We start from the raw sequence: 19,576 nt of genomic DNA, 5'->3' as shown, positions 1-19,576 counted from the left end.
AACCCAGAAATGGACCCACAAAGGTATGGCCAACTAATCTTCGACAAAGCAGGAAAGAATATCCAATGGAAAAAAGTCTCTTCAACAAATGGTGTTGGGAAAATTGGTCTGCAACATGTGGAAGAATGAAACTAGACCACTTGCTTACACCATACACAAAAATAAATTCAAAATTGATGAAAGACCTAAATGTGAGACAGGAAACCACTAAAATCCTAGAAGAGAACACAGGCAGCAACCTCTTTGACTTTGGCCGTAGCAACTTCTTACTAGACATATTTCTGGAGGCAAAGGAAACAAAAGCAAACATGAACTACTGGGACTTGATCAAGATAAAAATCTTCTGCACAGCAAAGGAAACAATCAACAAAACTAAAAGGGAGAATATATTTGCAAATAACCTCTCTGATAAAGGATTAGTACCCAAAATCTAAAAAGAACTTATATCAAACTCAACACCCAAAAAACAACAAACCAGTTAAGAAATGGGCAGAAGACATGAATAGATATTTTTCCAAAGAAGACATGCAGATGGCTAACAGACACATGAAAAAATGCTCAACATCGCTAATCATCAGGGAAATACAAATAAAAACCACAATGAGATACCACGTCACACCTGTCAGAATGGCTAAAATTAACAACACAAGAAACAAGAGGTGTTGGTGAGGATATGGAGAAAGGGGAACACTCTTGCACTGTTGGTGGGAATGCAAACAGGTGCAGCCATTCTGGAGAACAGTATGAAGGCTCCTCAAGAAAACTAAAAATAGAACTACCCTATGTTCCAGCAGTTGCCCTATTAGGTATTTACCCAAAGGATACAAAAATACAGATTTGAATGCAACCTGATGTTTATAGCAGCATTATCAACAATAGCCAAACTATGGAGAGAACCCAAATGTCCATCAACTGATGAATGGATAAAGAAGATGTAGTATACATATACAATGGAATATGACTTGTCCATCAAAAAGAATGAAATCGTACCATTTGCAATGACATGGATGGAGCTAGAGTGTATTATGCTAAGTGAAATAAGTCAATCAGAGAAAAACAAATACCATATGGTGTCACTCATATGTGTAATTTAAAAAACGAAACAGATAAACATATGGGGGGGAGGAGAGAAGGAAACAAACCACGAGAGACTCTTAATGATAGAGAACAAACTGAGGGTTGATAGAGCGGGGTGGGTGGGGGATGGGCTACATGGGTATTAAGGAGGGCACTTGTGATGAGCGCTGGGTGTTGAATGTAAGCGATGAATCACTGAATTCCACTCTTGAAACCAAAAAAAAAAAAAAAAAGGAATAAGAAAGAAAGAAAAGAAAAAAAGAAATACTTCTAACTTAAAGAAAGGCAATAAAATAAAAAGCCATATTGAAAAACACAATTACTGGATTCTCTGTTGCTATTTCATATCGTAGAGTAGCTGTATACATCCAGAACGGATGAGACCTTTTCAACAGACCACTTCTAATACTCTCCAGTAGAACTGGATATCAAGAAGGACGGGAAGCAATACAGAGCACCCCAAACTCTCATGCAACGCTGGTAACTTGGCACAGTTGTTCTGGAAAGCTGTTTGGAAGCATCTACTAATTCTGAACACATGTGTACCCTCTGATCCAACAATTCTACTCTGAGGTATGGAGCCAACAGAAGTTGGACATGTGTGCGAAAAGATATGGACAGAAATGTTTATGGCAGCACTATTCATGATAGCTAAAAACTGGAAACAACCCAGATGCCCATCAAGAGTCAAAGGGATGAATAAGTGGTCCTTTGTTCACATAACGAGGAGCTATAGCACAAGGACATAAAACAATGTAGATAAATCTCACCAATGTTGAGCAAGAGGCACCAGATATGAAAGTGTACAGTTATGATTCCATTTTATAAATTTCAACAGCAGGCAAAACATGGTAGCAGAAAGAGGGCAGGAAGGGGGCTTCCAGGACACTGAAATGCTGTTTTTTTAAATCTGGGTAGTGATTACCTGGGTTAGTTGGTGCGAAAATGCATTGAACAGTACACTTAGGATTTGTGCACTTTTCTCTAGATTTATTCTCCTCTGGTAACATTTTTTTTTCTTTTTAAAGACCAGGTTGAAAAAAGCCAGAAGTATAAGGCTATATATTGTATGATTCCATTTATATGAAATAACCAGAGCGAGCAAGTTCATAGGAACAGAAAGAAAATTAACAGAGGCTGGAGGGAGGACAGAATGGAAATGATAGCTTAATGTACAGGGTGTCCTTTTGGGGATGATGAAAGTGTTCTGGAATGAAACAGTGGTGAATGTTACCCAACGTGTGAATGCATGGAATGCCACCTAATTGCACAGTTTAGAGAGGTGGCTTTTTTAAATGTTTGTTTGTTTGTTTGTTTGTTTATTAGAGATTGGGGGTGGGGCACAGAGAGAAAGGGAGAGAGAATCCCAAGAAGGCTCCATGCTGTCAGTGCAGAGCCCGACTCAGGGCTCAATTTCACAAGCCATGAGATCCTGACTGGAACCAAAATCAAGAGTCAAACGCCTAACTGACCGAGCCACCCAGGTGCCCCAGGTGGTGACTTTTTATGTTACGTATATTTTACCACAATAAAAAAGACTGATCTTAAGGGTGTTTTTTTTTTTTTAATTTTAGTTAGTTAATAAACAGTGCAATATTGGTTTTAAAAGTAGAGTTCAGTGATTCATCATACAACCGCCAGTGCTCATCATAACAAGTGCCCTCCTTAATACCCACCACTCATCTAGCCCAACCCCCCACCCACCTCCCTCCACCAGCCCTCAGTTTGTTCTCTGTCTTTAAAAAAAAAAAAATATTGATCTGAGAAAAGCATGTTATTTCCCCCTTTTAGAGATAAGCCGAGGCCAGGAGCAGATAAATAACTTGCTCAAAGTTGACCAATGAATCTACAGAGTCAGAGCTCACCAAGGCCTGTCTGATGTCAGTGCCTTTCTCTATCCCCAGGGGTAATGTGGCTCAAACTGTCATGAGTACATGAATCACCTGGGAATCTGGTTAAAAATGCAGATTCTGATTCAGTAGATCTGCAAGGGGCCTAAGATTTTGCATTTCTAACAAGCTCCCAGGCAATGATGGTGCTGCTGGCCCAGGGGCCACTATTTGAGAAGCAGGGCTCTAACCCAGCTGTTAACAGTGACAGTTTCTCCTTTATCTTTGCAATTGTTGTCCACAGAGGGTTAGAGAAGGTGGGACCCATTGGCATTGTGTTCTATCACCAGCAACTCTCTGTGTAGAGAGCACAGACATCTTCCAATCAGAGCAGGAGAAAAGGACCTGCCATCATAGATGGAGAGCTCCTATTCTTGGCTTTGGTGAAGGGGAGAAACATTCACAGATTTATTATGACACTGGCAGCAACATTCATAATCTCCTCAGCACAAGGGAAAGAAGCCCACTTAATGCCACAGTATTGATGGCTCCATGAAAGCCACCCTCAACGTGGCACCAAGCCACTGGTACCCCTTGGTCTCCCATCCTCTTCTTATACGTTAGAGTGTCATCTCAAAGGACATCATGCTCAGGGCTCACAAGACAAGTTCTGGGGGAGAGATGGATGATGTCATCACCGGCAACAAGAGGTGAATGTTTTAAGTTAAGGATCTCTGTGCTCACCAGATGGGCTTCCTCCCTAAACATTCCAGACTCCTTGAAGATAGCTTCTTTCCTTGAAGCTCTCAAGGTATGTCATTAGAGTCTGGCCACCTCCCTCATCTTGTCCTCATTTCCTCTTGTCCACAAATGAATGCCATTCAAAATACCATCTCTCCCAGACAGGAACTTCAGGGACTTCCTGGAATCTGGGGTGGAATCAAAGACTAATGATCAACATCACCATCTCTCTTCTTACTAATACTTCCAACCACCAGGAGCCATCTTTTATCCTGCATTGGAAGAGGGAAAACTCATGTCCCCGTTGACCTCCATCAACGGGCCAGCCAAGCACTGTACCAGGTACTTCGATGATTTGTTCTATCCTCATAGCATCATACATCGTGAGCATTGCTTGTGGAGGAACATAAAGAGGACTCATTAGGGAGCTAGCATTGGAATGCCTCGTTGCCTAGCTTGAAGAGGAAAGATTTGGAGGGAAGACCTAAATTCATTTCCTCCCCTAGTCACTGGGGTTGGATTTTTCTCTAGCCAAAAGTAAAAGAGTCTGAGTTTGCTCTTTGTCCTAGACCATTTGTTTTCAACTATCTTTGCCCAAATTTTGCACTTTATGGCTTTCTTAAGAGAAACTCATGTTATTTTCATATGGTATGTAGATCCTACCTATTTATTTATTTATTTGTTTGTTTATTTATTTAATTTCTTCCTCTTTCTTTCTTTCTTTCTTTCTTCCTTCCTTCCTTTCTTCCTTTCTTCCTTTCTTCCTTTCTTCCTTTCCTTTGGGCTCACGGGTCTCAGGGCCTCAGGTGAGGTCTGCCAGTTTGGTGAGCTTCACAGTGTCAAGAAGGTTTTACTGACAGTGACCATCAGCTGGGCCTCCAGACACACTCAGACTATGGGTGGCCTACATGGCACCGGGCAGTGGGTCTCATTCGGCCAGTGGAGCTGGGGGTAGCAAAGCTCCATGCCTCCCTGGAGCAGAAAGCAGATAAAAAGCCTGTAGCTCAGCCTCCTGCTGCCTGTAGTCACTCTCACTGGTAACTCTATGCAGTCTTGGTTTCTACATATGGCTTGTACTGAGGATTCTAGCCAAGACTTACCTGTTGATCTTGTAAACCATGGACTGTGAAAGGGTAGGCTCCTTCCCTCCTCTCCCTCCTCCTCCACTTCCTTCCCAACATTGGGCTTAGGGATCAGTCCTAGAACTCCTTCTTTTCTCTTCCTCAACAATCTGCACTCCCACGGCTGTAAGGACCACCGTGGACATTCATACCTTTAGCCCCTAACTCTCTCCAGAGTTTCTGCCCTCTTGACATGTGCTTCTCTGTTCCATTTCATTCCTGTCTCATTGCTTCTGCTAGAATCCCCAGAGTTCTCCATGGTGCTGTGCATTCCTGCCACCCTCACACCCAAGCCATCCCTGGGCCATTAGATCCTAGATCTCAAACACGTCTATATCAATTTCTATTCAACATTTTCAATAATGGCTCCCTACACCTTCCCTTCCAGTCATGCTAGAATTTGGAATTACATGTGTTTGCTTTTCTGCTTATTTTCTGTCTCCACAAGGAAATTACAGTTCCAGCAAGCACCCATGCCTTTTTCACTCCCTGTGGTATCCCTAGTATCTAATGCACAGAGTAGCTGCTCAATAAATAATCACTGAATGGATGAATGAATGATGATACGTGACAGGGATACCAGGGAAAATGCATCCTCTGGCTGCTTTGGTTGTTTATTGTAGGATAATATTGTCAAGTAGAAATTGCTGGTGGAAATGAAAGGTGATGAAATTGGGAAAAGTCTAGAGACAATACACAGGAGATCTGTGGGAATTTTATTTCTTTGAAACCATCTTGGACTCAAATCTCTTCAGATTCTGCAGCTTTTGTCTCCTTTATGTTGCCTCAGGCCCCAATGAGCTTTTGACCGCTGGGGGCGGGGTGGGGGTGGGGAGAGCTCCAGAACTAGAAACACTATTAATTCTATTTTCATGGATGAGGAAAGAGAAGCTGCATTTAATTAAGCACTTGGTCCACATTCAGAGGCAGAAATAACTGGGATTCAAATCCAATTCAATATGAACCCAATTTGATCTAAATCCAATTCAATCCAAATCTAACTCCAAGGCCAAGTTCATCGCTTTCCAAAAAAACCACTACAGCCCACATATCACAAAGCTTATAGCAGCCACTGAATGCCCTCCCTTCGCTTCTCTTGACCCACTCACATTTTAATGATTTCCCATCATATGATTTTTGAAAATACCTGAAAATGCATTCCTGCAGGACAGACTGGGCAAAAATTCTTACTTATTGTAAAGATTGGAAAGAGGAACTTGGGGTAATGGGTGTTTGCTTTATCATTTAGGAATATTCAATTCTGCACCAGAGAGAGAGAGAGAGAGAGAGAGAGAGAGAGAAACAGGATGTATGAAACCCATAAGAAGGGTGAAGCATAGATGGAAAGTAAGCTGGTAACTTTAGACATGGATAAAACACATCAGGACTGTTAAATAGAGATCACGAATAAAGGAGGAGCTTGGAGACGTAGGAAGAATTCGTATCACACATTCAAGATAGAAGTAAGACAGTAACTGTATAATATATTAACAATAGAGTGGATAAACAAAATATTTGATGGAACAAACAAAATTTCACTTATAAAAAGAAGGGGATGGAAAGATTAAATCATAAGTCATGAGCATGCTGTGTCTGGATTGACAGCCACATCATCCTATATTGGTCTCCCATTGGTAACACCAAACATGGCCCCATTCTGGCTGTACATGTCCTCTCCCAAAGAATGCAGATAAAATTCACAGCTACTCAGCAAGCTAATGGATGAACTACTGCTGGGGTCAGGTTTAACTGTTCCCATTTCTCCCCCATGACATATGTATCTTGGTTCTAGGCACCCTCCATCTGCTGGAACCCCCCTGGTCTTTTTAACCACACCAGCAGAGGGGAAGACACATGTAGCATACAGATAGGATATATGGATATTGAACGACCCAGGGTAGAGTAGGTATAAAGTTTCTACCTTCTGGCACCTTATTCTATGTGGGTTAACTTTCCCCTTGCTTCTTGCTGTGTTTTAAATGGATTTAAACCATGTGACTACACCATCTTAATTTGGTCTGTGAGCCTTTCTGTTCAGTGACCTTCAGAATTCCCTGCCTGCTAGTATTTGGGGCTACATTGCATCAGGGTAATTTTCCACAGCACACATGGCTGACCTTGAACAAACCTGTGGGTTAGAAGTTTTCCTATGACCTTTTGCTTTCTTTGTTATGCCTGCATGCTGCCTCATAGTCACCTGGATTCTCTCCCTCAAAATCTGCTCCTTACTCAGGTGATGAAACTTTCTTACCTCCATACACTGTCTTACTTAACAAAATTTGTCGTCTTGTGTATCATTCTGTCATCTTACTGCTATTATTTCTAATTTGAGGTTGCAGAATCAACCTTCAAAACATATTCTCCTTAGAAATTTAAACCTGTAGGGGCACCTCGGTAGCTCAGTCGGTTAAGTGTCTGACTTCGGTTCAGGTCATGATCTCATGGTTCCTGAGTTCGAGCCCTGTGTCAGGCTCTGTGCTGACATCCTGGAGCCTGGAACCTACTTTGGATTTTTTGTTTCCTTCTCTATCTGCCCCTCCCCCACTCACACTCTGTCTCTCTGTCTCTCTCTGTCTCTGTCTCTCTCAAAAATAAATAAACATTTTTAAAAATTTTTAAAGGAATTTAAACCTATAATTAGGTTTAATTTACAAATTAAATAAATTTATAAATTATTTTAGAGTACACTGCCACCAAGTGGTAGGGGAGCCCCAGGCACAGCTATTTCTATCCTTTGCATTCATGAAGGAGTAAAAAGAGGGAAATGACAAGGTTCCTAAGGGTACATACAGCACAGAAGCCCCTTGGCCAGTTAGTGACTGAGATGGTTGTGGAGAAAGCCATTGCAATGAAAAGCCAAAGGCAAGAACCTAAGACTTAGAAAAGAAACTTGATGTTCCATAAACAGAAATGGAGATGAGTTTTGCTAACTCTGTCTTGTCTCAGTCGGTCATTTTTGGTGATTATAAACCATGCTTCAAGGGGCTCTGGGGCTGGTCTGGGTTCAAGGGAGAGGCTGACTAGGCAGACCTCCTATCTAGACTTCAGCCAGACAACTCTGCTTTTCTCTGTTTTATACATCAGGGTGCCGTGTTCACTTTCATTTGATAAAAAGGTTCTATAACTAAAAAGGGGGCTGTTGCTATATTTCAAATCCCTCTTAGAAGTTGTCATTCCATATATGACATTATTATAATTTTTAACATTCTGAACACCAGCTTATTTCTATTGACCCAACTGTATGGAGGGTGGTCTGCTGGACAAGGAAGAGGGGAAGACAAGCATTTGGAGACAGAGAAGCCTTCCCAGTGAAGGAGGAGACATAGAAGACCCCCACCAACAATAGAAAATTGCTAGAACAAGGAGTTAAGTGCTGGGACCACAGGAGGTCCTGCCCACCTTCATTTGAACAAACAGAGAAAGAGAAAGAGACTCTTGCATGACTAAAACCTCCTTGGCACAGGTTTGGTTTCACTAGCATAACCATGATAAGGATCCTAGTAAACTCAAGGGCAAGTTCAAGTTTTATGAAGACATCATGATGACGATGATATTGGTAATGACTCTGAAGCTTAACTGAGCACATACGATGCGGTAAGTGCTATCATTACCTCCATTTTGAAGATGACAAAACTGAGCCCCAGAGAGGTTAAATAACTTGCCCAAGGTCACAAGGAAATAACAATGGAGCCAAGACTGCAAAACCAGGCAGTTTTTCTCCAGAGTTCCAGCTGGCCTCCTCAACTGATAGGGGCTTGCCTAAGACCACCACATGTAAACCAACTCTCCACCTCACCCTGCCTCCCGCATCCCCACTTCTAGCCAATCAGTGCTCGCCCATCCTCCCAGTCATCTGCCTGGGGCCTGACCAGATGAAATAGTCTTTGACCAGAGTCAGGAAGGAAAGCCACCGCCCAGAAACACAGGCATGGGGTTGAGGTCCCTCCCTTGTTGCTGGAGCCATGTGTCTGTTCCTGTTCACCATCATTGTCCCCCCCTGAATCACTCTCCGAAGCCCTGGGGGAGGTTTGTGGTTTACCTGCACCCCAGATGCTCTCTCTGTTCTGCCTTCCAAAGGCTCAGTCCCTTTGGTTTCCTTTGGCGGACCCAGCTTCCAACCCCCAGCTTCTCTGTCCTTGGCACTTGCCTGCTTCCTTCCCTGTAGGGAGACAAGTGACAGAAGCTGACATCCTGCAGGTGGAAGTGACAGGTGGTGGATGGGTGGGTGCATGTGGCTGCCACATAAACACATCAGGAAGCAGCTTCCACCTCTGGATTCATGAACTCCCATATCAAGTGCCTGGTCCAACTGGGTCCGTGATCCCTGCCTCAACTGGGTTTTCTAGACTTGTCCACTTTCTGCTCAGCCACATGTGCACACTTCCTACCCTTCGCTGACCCAGCTGACTTCCCAGAACTGATCCCTGTCCATGTGACTGGTCATCTACTCCCTGTCTGGTTTTGCCTTCATCTGTAACACCTTCCCTGGAAATCAGCACCTGTTACCTCAGCTTGTTTTCTGTCTGGCTGAATTCTGAGTCCCAGCCTTCTCTGCCTTCATCTGGACCTGTGCTGGCTGGGTTCCCCTGTGAAATCCCATAGGTCATAATATAATGTTGGAGGGAAAGGAAACAGAGTCCTTGGTATTTGTTTTCTTATTTAATACTCACCATGGCCCTATAAGATGTTCACCAAAAAAAAGACCCAATGACAAAAAAAGTAAGTGAGACTCAGGGAGAGTCTCAGGGAGACCCAACATCACGTAGCAACAGGCTACTCTGACTTTACTCCCTTATAAATTTTCTCAGCCTAAATTAGATTCCCAGAACCAGCCATCCACTCCCATGAGGGAGGTCTAGTGACTAGTGTCAACAGATTGCACCTTTCTGGCTCAGATAACAATTTAACAAAGGAGTCTTTCTTCAAAGCTTGAGAAAATGTCCCCAACTTGTGATGGCTTCATCCACAACAACTATCCAGGAACCTTCTGGGAGGGGAGTCCCTACGGGCCAGGAAGTTTGTCTGCTTCATACCTCACCATCGGACAGTACCTGGCACATATATATTCAACAATGTATATGGTTGAACCAAGTAGGTCATTGCCCAGGGCCACCTGTGTTTTAGAGCAGAACCAGGACTTGAACTCTTCCCTGCACAGGTGGTGTAGCCAGATGTTTTCCACTGCACCATGTCTCATTCAGGATTAGTCAGCAAAGATGGTCTACCTCTGTGTCATGTTATTTCAACGGCGATTATTGGTTACTTTGCATATTGTCCTTAGAGAACTAGCTCGTCTTACCACTACCAGCCACCCCTTTCAGCGGTCTTGTGGTTATCCATATGCTTATCAGTCTGGCTAGTCATCTATCATCCTTAAAAATACGGACACCCCATGGAAACACTTCGCATGGCAAAAGAGACAAAGCACAGAAGGAAAATCCCTCTGGATTCTAGGAATCAGGAAACATGGCTTCTAGTCTTGTCTTTGCCACTGGTGGCTCTGAGGACAAGACCCTTCACTCGCCCCCCAATCCCAGAAGCCTTCCTGGAAAACGAGGGAGTTGGACCCAAAGGTTTCTGAGGGCCCCTGATGAATCCCTCATCATCCTGACGCAATCCCGTTCATGGGGCCCAGTCTCCTGTCCTAGTCTGGTCGTCCTGCTCAGAGTCCTGTGCTGCTGACTGACTTCAGCTTCCTTCAGCCTCCTGTAGGGGAAATCCCTCCTCTTTACTCTTCCTTTTCTGAACTGACCTAACCATACCTTTCCCTGATGATTTGGTCTGCTGCTGTTGACTGCAGGGTGTAGGAAGCCAGATCAACCCTGCCTGGGGCCCAAACAAGAAGACCTGAGCTCCTTCCTCCCTCCCCAGCCCTCCTTGCCCATCAGCACCTCACCTGGTGCATGCTTTTTCACTCACCCAAGTGACAGAGGTGCGTAGTCTCATCCCTTTGGATAAATGAACACATGGCTCATGGTAAACATCTGAAAAACAAAGGATAACCAATAGACCCAGTTTGGTTTTACCTGGTCCTATATCCTGGAGACAGGACAGTGCCTGGCACAGGACATGCCACAGACACTTCATAAGTATTTGTTGTAAGGTTGAAAATGGGGCAAAAATCAATGGTTTCCTTGTCAGGCTAAAGCTTACATCTGTCTTCTGTCTATGAGCTCCTTGCATAAGCATCTGAATAGAACCTGGTCAAAGCTTTCTCTTATAGAGGATGCTTCCTAACTTCAAGGGGCTCCGTTGTGTCCATTAATGAGGGAGGGGGATTTACATCAGATCCACGATGGTTATGACAAGGACTGATGGGGAACGAACAAATGGTAAAGGAAAAAGGTGCTCCTCAAAAGACACAGCTCTTCCTTTGCTGGAGTTGCTTGGAACTTGGTTATTAAAATAAAGGTTAAAAAGCTCATGAGAATTTAAAAGAAACAATGTTCATTGCTGATGGAGACCAAAAAAGAAAGATCCAAAAGCCAAGATCATCAAATGCTGACTCTCCGTTCAGCAAGTTCAGGTTGTTACAGCTATACATTTTGGCTTTGTATTTTTTTTAAGCCCTCTAATGCTGGGTATTCCAGAAAGGCTGTACCGTGCTACATTTCCACGAACAACGAAATGAGTGATCCAGTGTCTCTGCATCCTTGCCAACTTTTGAGGTTATTGCTATTTTTTCTTGTGGCCAACCTGGTAGGAGCAGAGTGATGGCTCATTGTGATTTCTTATGTGTGTCTGATGATCTAATATTTATAACAAGATGACATAAACAGTGCATAAACTGTATAGTATATATCATCCCAGTGGAACACAGGAAAATAATTCCATTATTACACACATCAGTATTTCTGCAGCAAATCTATGAGCATTCACCTAAGTGGAATAAGTAAGGGCAACAAGTATCCTCATCCCAATTTAAATCTAAATAAGCCAACAAATGAGCTCAGGTCAAATTTGGCTACCAAGCATGTAATGAAAAAAATTCTGTTTTCCCAGCTGTCTTGATATTGGAATTGCAGATAAAAAAATTTGGAGCCTATTGATAAATTATTCTGAATGGCCTAATTCTATTAAGGCACTACTGGCATTGACTCAATGAATGGTAGAGAGGATAGGCTGGTAAAAGATACTCTTCATTCATTCACTTATTCATCCATCTGACAAATACTTGTTTCTTTTTTAAGTTTATTTATTTATTTTGAGAGAGAGGGAGAAAGAGAGAGAGAGTGAGCAGGGGAGGGGCAGAGAGAGAGAGATAGGGAGGCACAGAGAGAATCCCAAGCAGACTCCTCTCTGTCAGCTCAGAGCCTGATGCGAGTCTCGATGTCATGAATCATGAGATCATGACCTAAGCCAAAATCAAGAGTTAGACGCTTAACCAACTGAGCCACCCAGGCATCGTCAATACTTGTTGAGTAGCTACTATGTGCTAGCAAATGAGGACTTTTCTCTATGAAGCTGGGTGAGGAAGCACCTTACATGGGCTCCTGAATACCCTGCCCCCTCTAGGCTAGAAGATGGCGCTTTGGTGGGGCTGGGGGACACCACCTTGGGCTGGAACTGACTCATGGGTATGGTTTGGGGTCCTTTTTTGATTTTCATGTTATCATGTACAAAACAGACAAATCTGGGCGTTGAGCAAATTCCCAGCTTCTCAAAAATATGCTCCTATATGAGAGGGGGAAGGAGAGAGATCTCTTGATTGGCTTCAGGATGAAGCTATTTTTTTCATTCAACTGGTACTGCCCAGACTGCTGCCCTGTTTCAGGTGAGTTTTCTTTCAAAGACAAAACCACTATTTTGGATGTACTCTGAGTTGTCTCTCCCCTCTGGAGGATAGATTAACAAATTTGCTTATATAGCTCTAAGAAGTGGGGTGGATGTGAACAAGAAAGAAGAGGGAATGGGGTGCCTAGGTGGCTCAGTCTCCCGGTTAAGCCTCCAACTCCTGGTTTCAGGTCAGATCATGATCTCACAGTTCATGGGTTTGGGCCCCACATTGGGCTTTGTGCTGACAGTAGAGGGCCTGCTTGAGATTCTCTCTCTCTCTCTCTCTCTCTCTCCCTCTCTGCCCTTCTCCCAGTTACGTGCTCTCTCTCTCTCTCTCTCAAAATAAATAAATAAATAAATACTTTTTTTAAAAAAGAAGAGGGAGTGATTCCTTCTTATTGGACTCCCCTTGGCCTCTGTACAAAATTTCCCCTTGGCCTCTGTACAAAACCCCCTTGGTCCAGTTAGTCTTGATTCTGTGTGGGCTCTTAACTCATTTCTGATCACCCAACACCTCACTTCCAAAGCACTTTGGTGTCTTCATTTTTCCTTTTCCATTCAGTCAATAAACATTTGTGGAAGCTGCTATTTTCTAGGCCTGGGGACACCGTGATGACTTTCATGGACCATAAGCACTTTTGCTTTCATGGGCTGCTTCCTCCATTCATGGTCTATAGCAAAGCCAAAGCGCTGACCCAGAATTTGCCCTTGACTTACGCTCTTTGCAGCACAGACTTTGCAAGCTGGAAGATCTGTATTTAACTCCCACTTCTTCCCAACCTAAACCAACTGCATTTTCCTCTCAGTTATTCTACCAACAAAGGAAGTAATTAAATGTACCTCGAAGGGTGTCTGAGCAGATTAAATAGATTTATTTCTGTAACTTGCCATACAATGCACTCTGCAAAGGCTAGTTACCTTTCCTGTGATTTCTTGACCATCTCCCATGTGCCTGGAGGGAACTCAGCATGACACTTCTGAATGGGATAGAGGCAATGCTCAAGGGTACAAGGCCAAAGGTAAGCCCTCGGTAAGGTTAGCTTTTGATTTGTGAAGATGGAAAAGGTGTGTTGGCCACTGATGTTCCACAGAAACTAGCTGATCAGCCATGGCTGGGACTGAATTAAGGAGCTGAATCAGTTATTCTGCAAACAGGGTCATGGCTCAAAGCTGATGCAAAGCACGGGGAGCTGACCGTCGTTGGTGTATATCTACCTGTGGCCCCTCCACGTGGTTTCCCATCTCACACAAGAAAACACCAAAGACTTTTGAGCATCCTCAGACCCTACCCAATTCCCCACCCCAGCCCTCCCTGCCCCTTCCTCACTCTGTCTTAACCACGCTGGCCTTGCCATCCCCCAAATGAACATGTTCCTGGACCACTCTTCCTCTAAGAGACTCATGTGGGTGACTCCCTCACCTCCTTGGCCAATTGCTCAAAGTGCCCCCTCTAACCAAAGCCCTCCCAAGCCAGGTATTTCCATCCTCCTGTCGGTCTTTTCTTCTCCATTGTATCCTGCCCACCCAGCACTGTCTAGTTTAGTGGGCAGCTGAGTGCATTCATTGGGTACCCACATACCCACCAGCAAGTAAGCTCCATGTGAGATTTTTTTGTCCTTTTTTTCTCCACCATGTTCCCAGAACCTCGAGCAGGGCCTGGCCCAAAGCATGGGCTCAATACATACTTGTTGAATGATATATAATTCTACTATTCTATACTCCCACAGTGGAATCCTTGCAAGGCCCTCGACTCAGGGACCTACACCTTTACATTTATTTAAGAATGCTGGAAGATGGCTCATTTTTTGTTTGTTTGTTTCCTTTCTCAGTTTGTCCTGGGAACAGAGGGTTTCCTGGGCCTTGTCCTGCGACTGGGCCGGCAAGGCCAGTGGCAAGGCCTTGGCACTTCTGCTACTCATTTCCAGATGACCCTTCCCATGCCCTTCATTCAGCATAATGCCCTGCATAGGGCAGGTGCCCGGTCAGTGTTCACTGAGTAGAAGACTGGTTAGCTGAGTCCAAACAAAAGAGAGGATAAATATGGATGTGCAACAGATCCCAAAAGGGACCTTTCCCCCAGCCAGAAAGTGAGCAGCAAAATGAAATCAGCTCCAGCTTTGGTTCTTCCATCAAAGGCAGAAAGTTCAAAATCAAAAAGGTGAGAACACCATGTTCCAGAGTGGTTAAGAAACTTGTTCTGAGTCACCCAGCTAGCAGCTAGCACATTTAGAGTTCAGCTGGCTAATTCAGCCATCTCTCCATTGTCCACAGATGCCTCAACTTTTAAGTCAGGCTTTGAGCATGAGAACTAACAAATATTAGAATGTGTCTTTACTTTCCATAGCTGGCCTGCCATCCCTCCTTCCTTCTTACTAAATTTTTTTGATGTTTATTTATTTTTGACAGAGAGAGAGACAGAGCATGAGTAGGGGAGGGGCAGAAAGAGAGGGAGACACAGAATCAGAATCAGGCTCCAGGCTCTGAGCTGTCAGCACAGAGCCCAACATGGGGCTCAAACTCACAGACCGTGAGATCATGACCTGAGCCGAAGTAGGACGCTCAACCAACTGAGCCACCCAGGTTGCCCCCCTCCTTCCATCTTATATGGAACATCTTTGCTCCTTTGTCCCTCACAACCTTCCTGAGTCACCTCACTGTCCAGGCCAGGAAGTAAGGCCATGTCACCCACCTGCACAGTGGCGGTGTGCAGGCCATTTACATTATTTCCTTTCCTTTCAACAATGAACTTTCCAGGTGGGCATTTTCTGTTGAGGAAGCTGTGACTCAGTAGAGCTCAAGGGTGTCCAGTAGAAAGGGATGTGAACCCAACTAGTCTCTCCAACCTCAAAACAAGATCCATATGACCTCTTTTTATTACTTAGGGTTTCTCAACCTGGGTGGTCTTGGCATTTGGGACAAAACAACTCTTGTGGGGGTCGTCCTGCACACTGTTGGGATGTTTAGCAACCTCCTGGCCTCTAGCCTCTACTTACCAGATGCCGGTAGGGTCTCCTCAGGGGTGACAAACAAAAACATCACCAGATATTGCCAAATGTCCCCTGGGGGCTTAACACCCTTGCCCCTGTTGAGAAATGCCACTCTGACCCCATCACACAGGATGCTACTCAACACAGATCCACCTCATGCACCCCCTTGAAGAACACAGAACCTACTTTGCCTTCAGTTTGGTATAAAAAGAACTGCTTAATGTTCCTCAGCTGGAACACCGGGGTTCAAGTCCTAGCTCTACGCCCAAATAGCTGTTGACTTTGGATGAGTTGCTTACTCTGACAAAGAAGAATGATAATACTATCAGACTCAGGAAATTAAGTCAAAATAAATATACAAAGACTACTGTAGGGGATCAGAAGATGCCACCCCAAAATGGGCCACTTTGGCATAAGGGCTTCTGTGAGCTGAAGACAACTGAAAGGCAGTGACCCCAAAACAGCTCTCTGCTCTTCCCCCATTTGCCTCAATGTAGGACACAAATTCTCCTTTGTGTAGATCTCTCTCCTCCTCTCTCTCACACCAGGAAGGAGAGCAGGAGATAACCATAGACCCTCATCAGCCCAGAGGCACTGCCAGATGATAACAAATCTCAGTAAAACACCCGACTCTCTTGTTCATTAGCTCCCCCCATACATTTGCTTTCCAATTGTCTGCTGCCCCTAAAAGCCTGACCCCCCTTCCTTTGTCTTGTCACTTCTCTGCAATATATTGTTCTTTGTCAAACAATAGTACATAAGCTTTCTGGCCTAACCATTTCTTTAGGGTTTTCCCTTCTTTCTAAAAAGACACCCCCATGCCATGTAAAAATATTAATATCAAACAAAACATGTATGCCTTTTCTCCTGGAACCTGTCTTTTGTTAGTTTAACTTCCAGGATCTAGGTGCAGAAGCTAAGGCATACAGCAAGAATGTTTTTCCTCTCCTATGCCATGAAAAACAAACTCCACTGGCGCTAATGCTTGCCAGGGAGACACTAAAATCCAGCACCTAGTTTCATGACTGTGGCTCTAACCTTCCAAAACTGAGGAACAGCCATGAACTCTGAGCTGTCCCAGCATCTTGGACTCTCATCTCCCACACCAAAGGCTCTTTCCTAACCAACGAACAATACATTTGCTCACATGAGCAATGCCTGGGTCTGGAATTGCAGACTCATTCTGCCCTACCCAGGCAGGACCACCATACATGCCCCCTTCTCAGTTTCTAGTATGTACAAACTCCTAATTCTTTCCCATAGTTAAATTCTCCATGAATTTCTTCACTGTCGATGGTTCCCTTGCCTGACAAATAAGTGAATTCAGAGCTCATTTTGATGGTCACTGTATAGGCCATTGTCTTTCCTTTAACAAGCCCTCAGTACAGTGCCTGGCACATAATAAATGCTCAATAAACATTAGACAGCACTGTTATCCTATGTAGCCCTATGCATTGCTCTCCCTAAGCCCCTCTTATCTGACCTCAGGTTCTCATCCCCTTAGCAGTATGTGGGCCTTAAGCAAAACTTTAACCATTTCATTGTCAATAGGAAAATGCAGGGCAGAAGCCAAAACTTCACCAGGTGGCTGATGGGAGGAGGGATGTGCCTACCAAGAACCCACACACACTGACTCTCAGGCCCAAGATGCACCAAGTGGTGAGAAGGGTCTGCAGCAAAGCAACCCTGATGCTCTTTTTCCTGGATGGTGAGCTGAGGAAAAACTCTCACCTGGAGAAGACCTAGTGAAACCCTCTCACCTGTAGACCTTGTAATTCATAGGGTGGCTCCAGGGCCTATCTCTCCCTCACAGGAAGACGCTTTGGCAAATTCAAGATGTCTCCATGTAAAGGGTCAGATTTCCACCTGGGAAGACTTTGTCCCTGAGGGAGTGGAGACCTGGCACCTTGTCCACAGGGGAAGGTGTGCTTAACCACAACCATCTGGTCGGGAGATGGGCTGCCAGAGTGGGGGGTAGGGGAAGCCTTTGGGGTGATGAGCCCAAACCCCGGCTTGGTTCCTAGGAGACTGGGAACCTTGCAAAAGTCACATCAGTTGCTCTGTGGCCCTCAGTTGTAAAATCAGAGATAAGAGAGCTGGCCGATGTGCCACATTCAGCCTGGGTGAGAAAGAACAAATCCCAGGCTGTGAGGTAGTCACCCACCCCATTCTCACCTCTCCTCTTATTCACTGGCCCGATCTTCTCAAGTTAAGGACTCAGCTTCATCACGATTCCTTTTATTAAACATGTTTTTTAACTTTCTGTATTCCGATGCTTTGGCATCTAGGGCCCAACTGACCTAGAAGCGACTGTCCCTCCCAAGGTTAGTCAAATCCTAAAGATAGTAAATAACCCACTTGGGACTGCAATTTTCAAATATAAACCAGCTGATTCAGAGCCACCACCCCCCAACTACCTTCTGTCCCCAGCTGTCACACTCTGGGCCACTCTTCCCTTCCCCCAGTCATGACCAAGGTCAGGTGCCAGACAACTAGGCGAGACATCAGATAACTAGGGACAGCCCTTGGGCCCCAGAACCCACTGAAGTTACTCGAAACAACCAATCTTTAACCTGCTTACCCTTTCTTTCCTGCTCCTCCCCATGGAAACCACAATAAAGGCTCTTGCTTGCTGTTCCCTATCTCCTTCTCTCTCCTGACTGACCATGGTGCCTCTCCATGTGGACCCACAACACTATTGCGACTCCCGGGTCAAAGTGGGGGCTTCCTGTACTCAGGAGATAGGCAAGGTCTTCCTCAAGTCCAACTCACAGTGCATCCGTTGGTCCACAGACTCACGTTTGTAATACCCCTACTTCCTGAATGCATAATTGGAGTAGATATCCTTGGAAACTGGCTGAGTCCCCACATTGGCTCTGTGATCAAAGTCTGGGGTAGGAAGGGCTAAATGGAAGGCAGTGGATCTTCACCATCCCCCCCCCCCACCACCACCACCAAGATAGTAAACCAGAAGCAGTGCTGAATCTCACAGGGACCGCAAAGGCTGCTGTCATCCTAAAACACTTGAAAAAACACTTGTCACACCCCAGTGTAACTCACCAGCTTGGATTGTGCAGAAGTCAGGTGGATCTTGGAGGATGACTATGAATGATTCTAAACTTATTCATGCAGTGACTCCAACCGCAGCTGCTCCCCCCGCTGTCATTCTTTCTTGGAGCCCACAAACACAGCTCCTGGCACTTGGTATGGAGCCATGGCCCCAGCCAACGCCCTTTTGTCCATACCATCTTGTAAGGAATATAGGTTTCATTTGCCTCTATCTGACAGATCCAACAGTATACCTTTACGGTCTCTCATCAGGGCTTTGTCAATTCTCCCGCTTGCAAGAAAGTCTATAGTGTGATACCTATAGAGAACATTTGTGACAGCATACAGTGTGCAGAGGTCACAATCATGGCACCAAACATCACAGTGGTCCCCTGCATTGGTGACATTGTGCTGATTGGATCATCTGAACCCAGAGTGGAAGGCACTTTAGATTCTGTATTAGTCAGGGTCCAGCCAAGAGACAGAAAAGGGGAGTCACAGATATAGTGAACAACCAATATCCCTAGGGCAAGATCCAGATTTTATTTTAGAGGACATGGCCATGGCTAACTGGAAAGGGTGTCAAGGAAGCCATGCATGGGTAAATGCCTTATTGGTGGCATTCTGCTGTACAAGTGCCCAGGAAAGCTGCTGACCACTTGAGTGTGATGGCCGTCATGTACTGTAGGAGGCCAGGCACCAGAGAAACCATCCACCGCAGGACCCATATGCTGGAAAAACTGAATACTGCAGGAGCCCAGTGCCAGAAAAGTCATTTAAAAAAATTTAATGTTTATTTATTTTTGAGAGAGAGAGAGAGAGAGAGAGAGAGAGAGAGAGAGACAGAGCATGAGCAGGGAAGGGGCAGAAAGAGAGGGAGACACAGAATCTAAAGTGAGCTCCAGGCTCTGAGCTGTTAGCACAGAGCCCGATGTGGGGCTTAAACCCATGAACCATGAGATCATGACCTGAGCTGGAGTCGGATGTTTAACCGAGC

The 19,576-nt window shown here is 44.7% G+C and overlaps 1 protein-coding gene across 3 annotated transcripts in view; it reads right to left on the bottom strand.

Moving 5' to 3' along the window:
- LOC102969953 (arylacetamide deacetylase-like 3) overlaps positions 1-18,834 on the bottom strand; it is a 43,230-nt gene extending 24,396 nt beyond the window's left edge. For all 3 annotated transcript variants that reach the window (XM_042997330.1, XM_042997329.1, XM_042997331.1), the window contains exons 1-3: positions 18,592-18,834; positions 10,688-10,752; positions 8,808-8,927 (exon numbers count right to left, since the gene is read on the bottom strand). The gene's annotated coding sequence lies outside the window, so the exon portion shown is untranslated. The remainder of the gene's footprint in view (positions 1-8,807; positions 8,928-10,687; positions 10,753-18,591) is intronic.
- Positions 18,835-19,576: the final 742 nt, after the last annotated feature.

Source organism: Panthera tigris, chromosome C1, assembly GCF_018350195.1.
Source record: "Panthera tigris isolate Pti1 chromosome C1, P.tigris_Pti1_mat1.1, whole genome shotgun sequence".
NCBI classification, from domain to species: Eukaryota; Metazoa; Chordata; class Mammalia; order Carnivora; family Felidae; genus Panthera; species Panthera tigris.
Note: the sequence above shows the minus strand (reverse complement) of the source record. Positions and strands in the feature narration are given on the sequence as shown.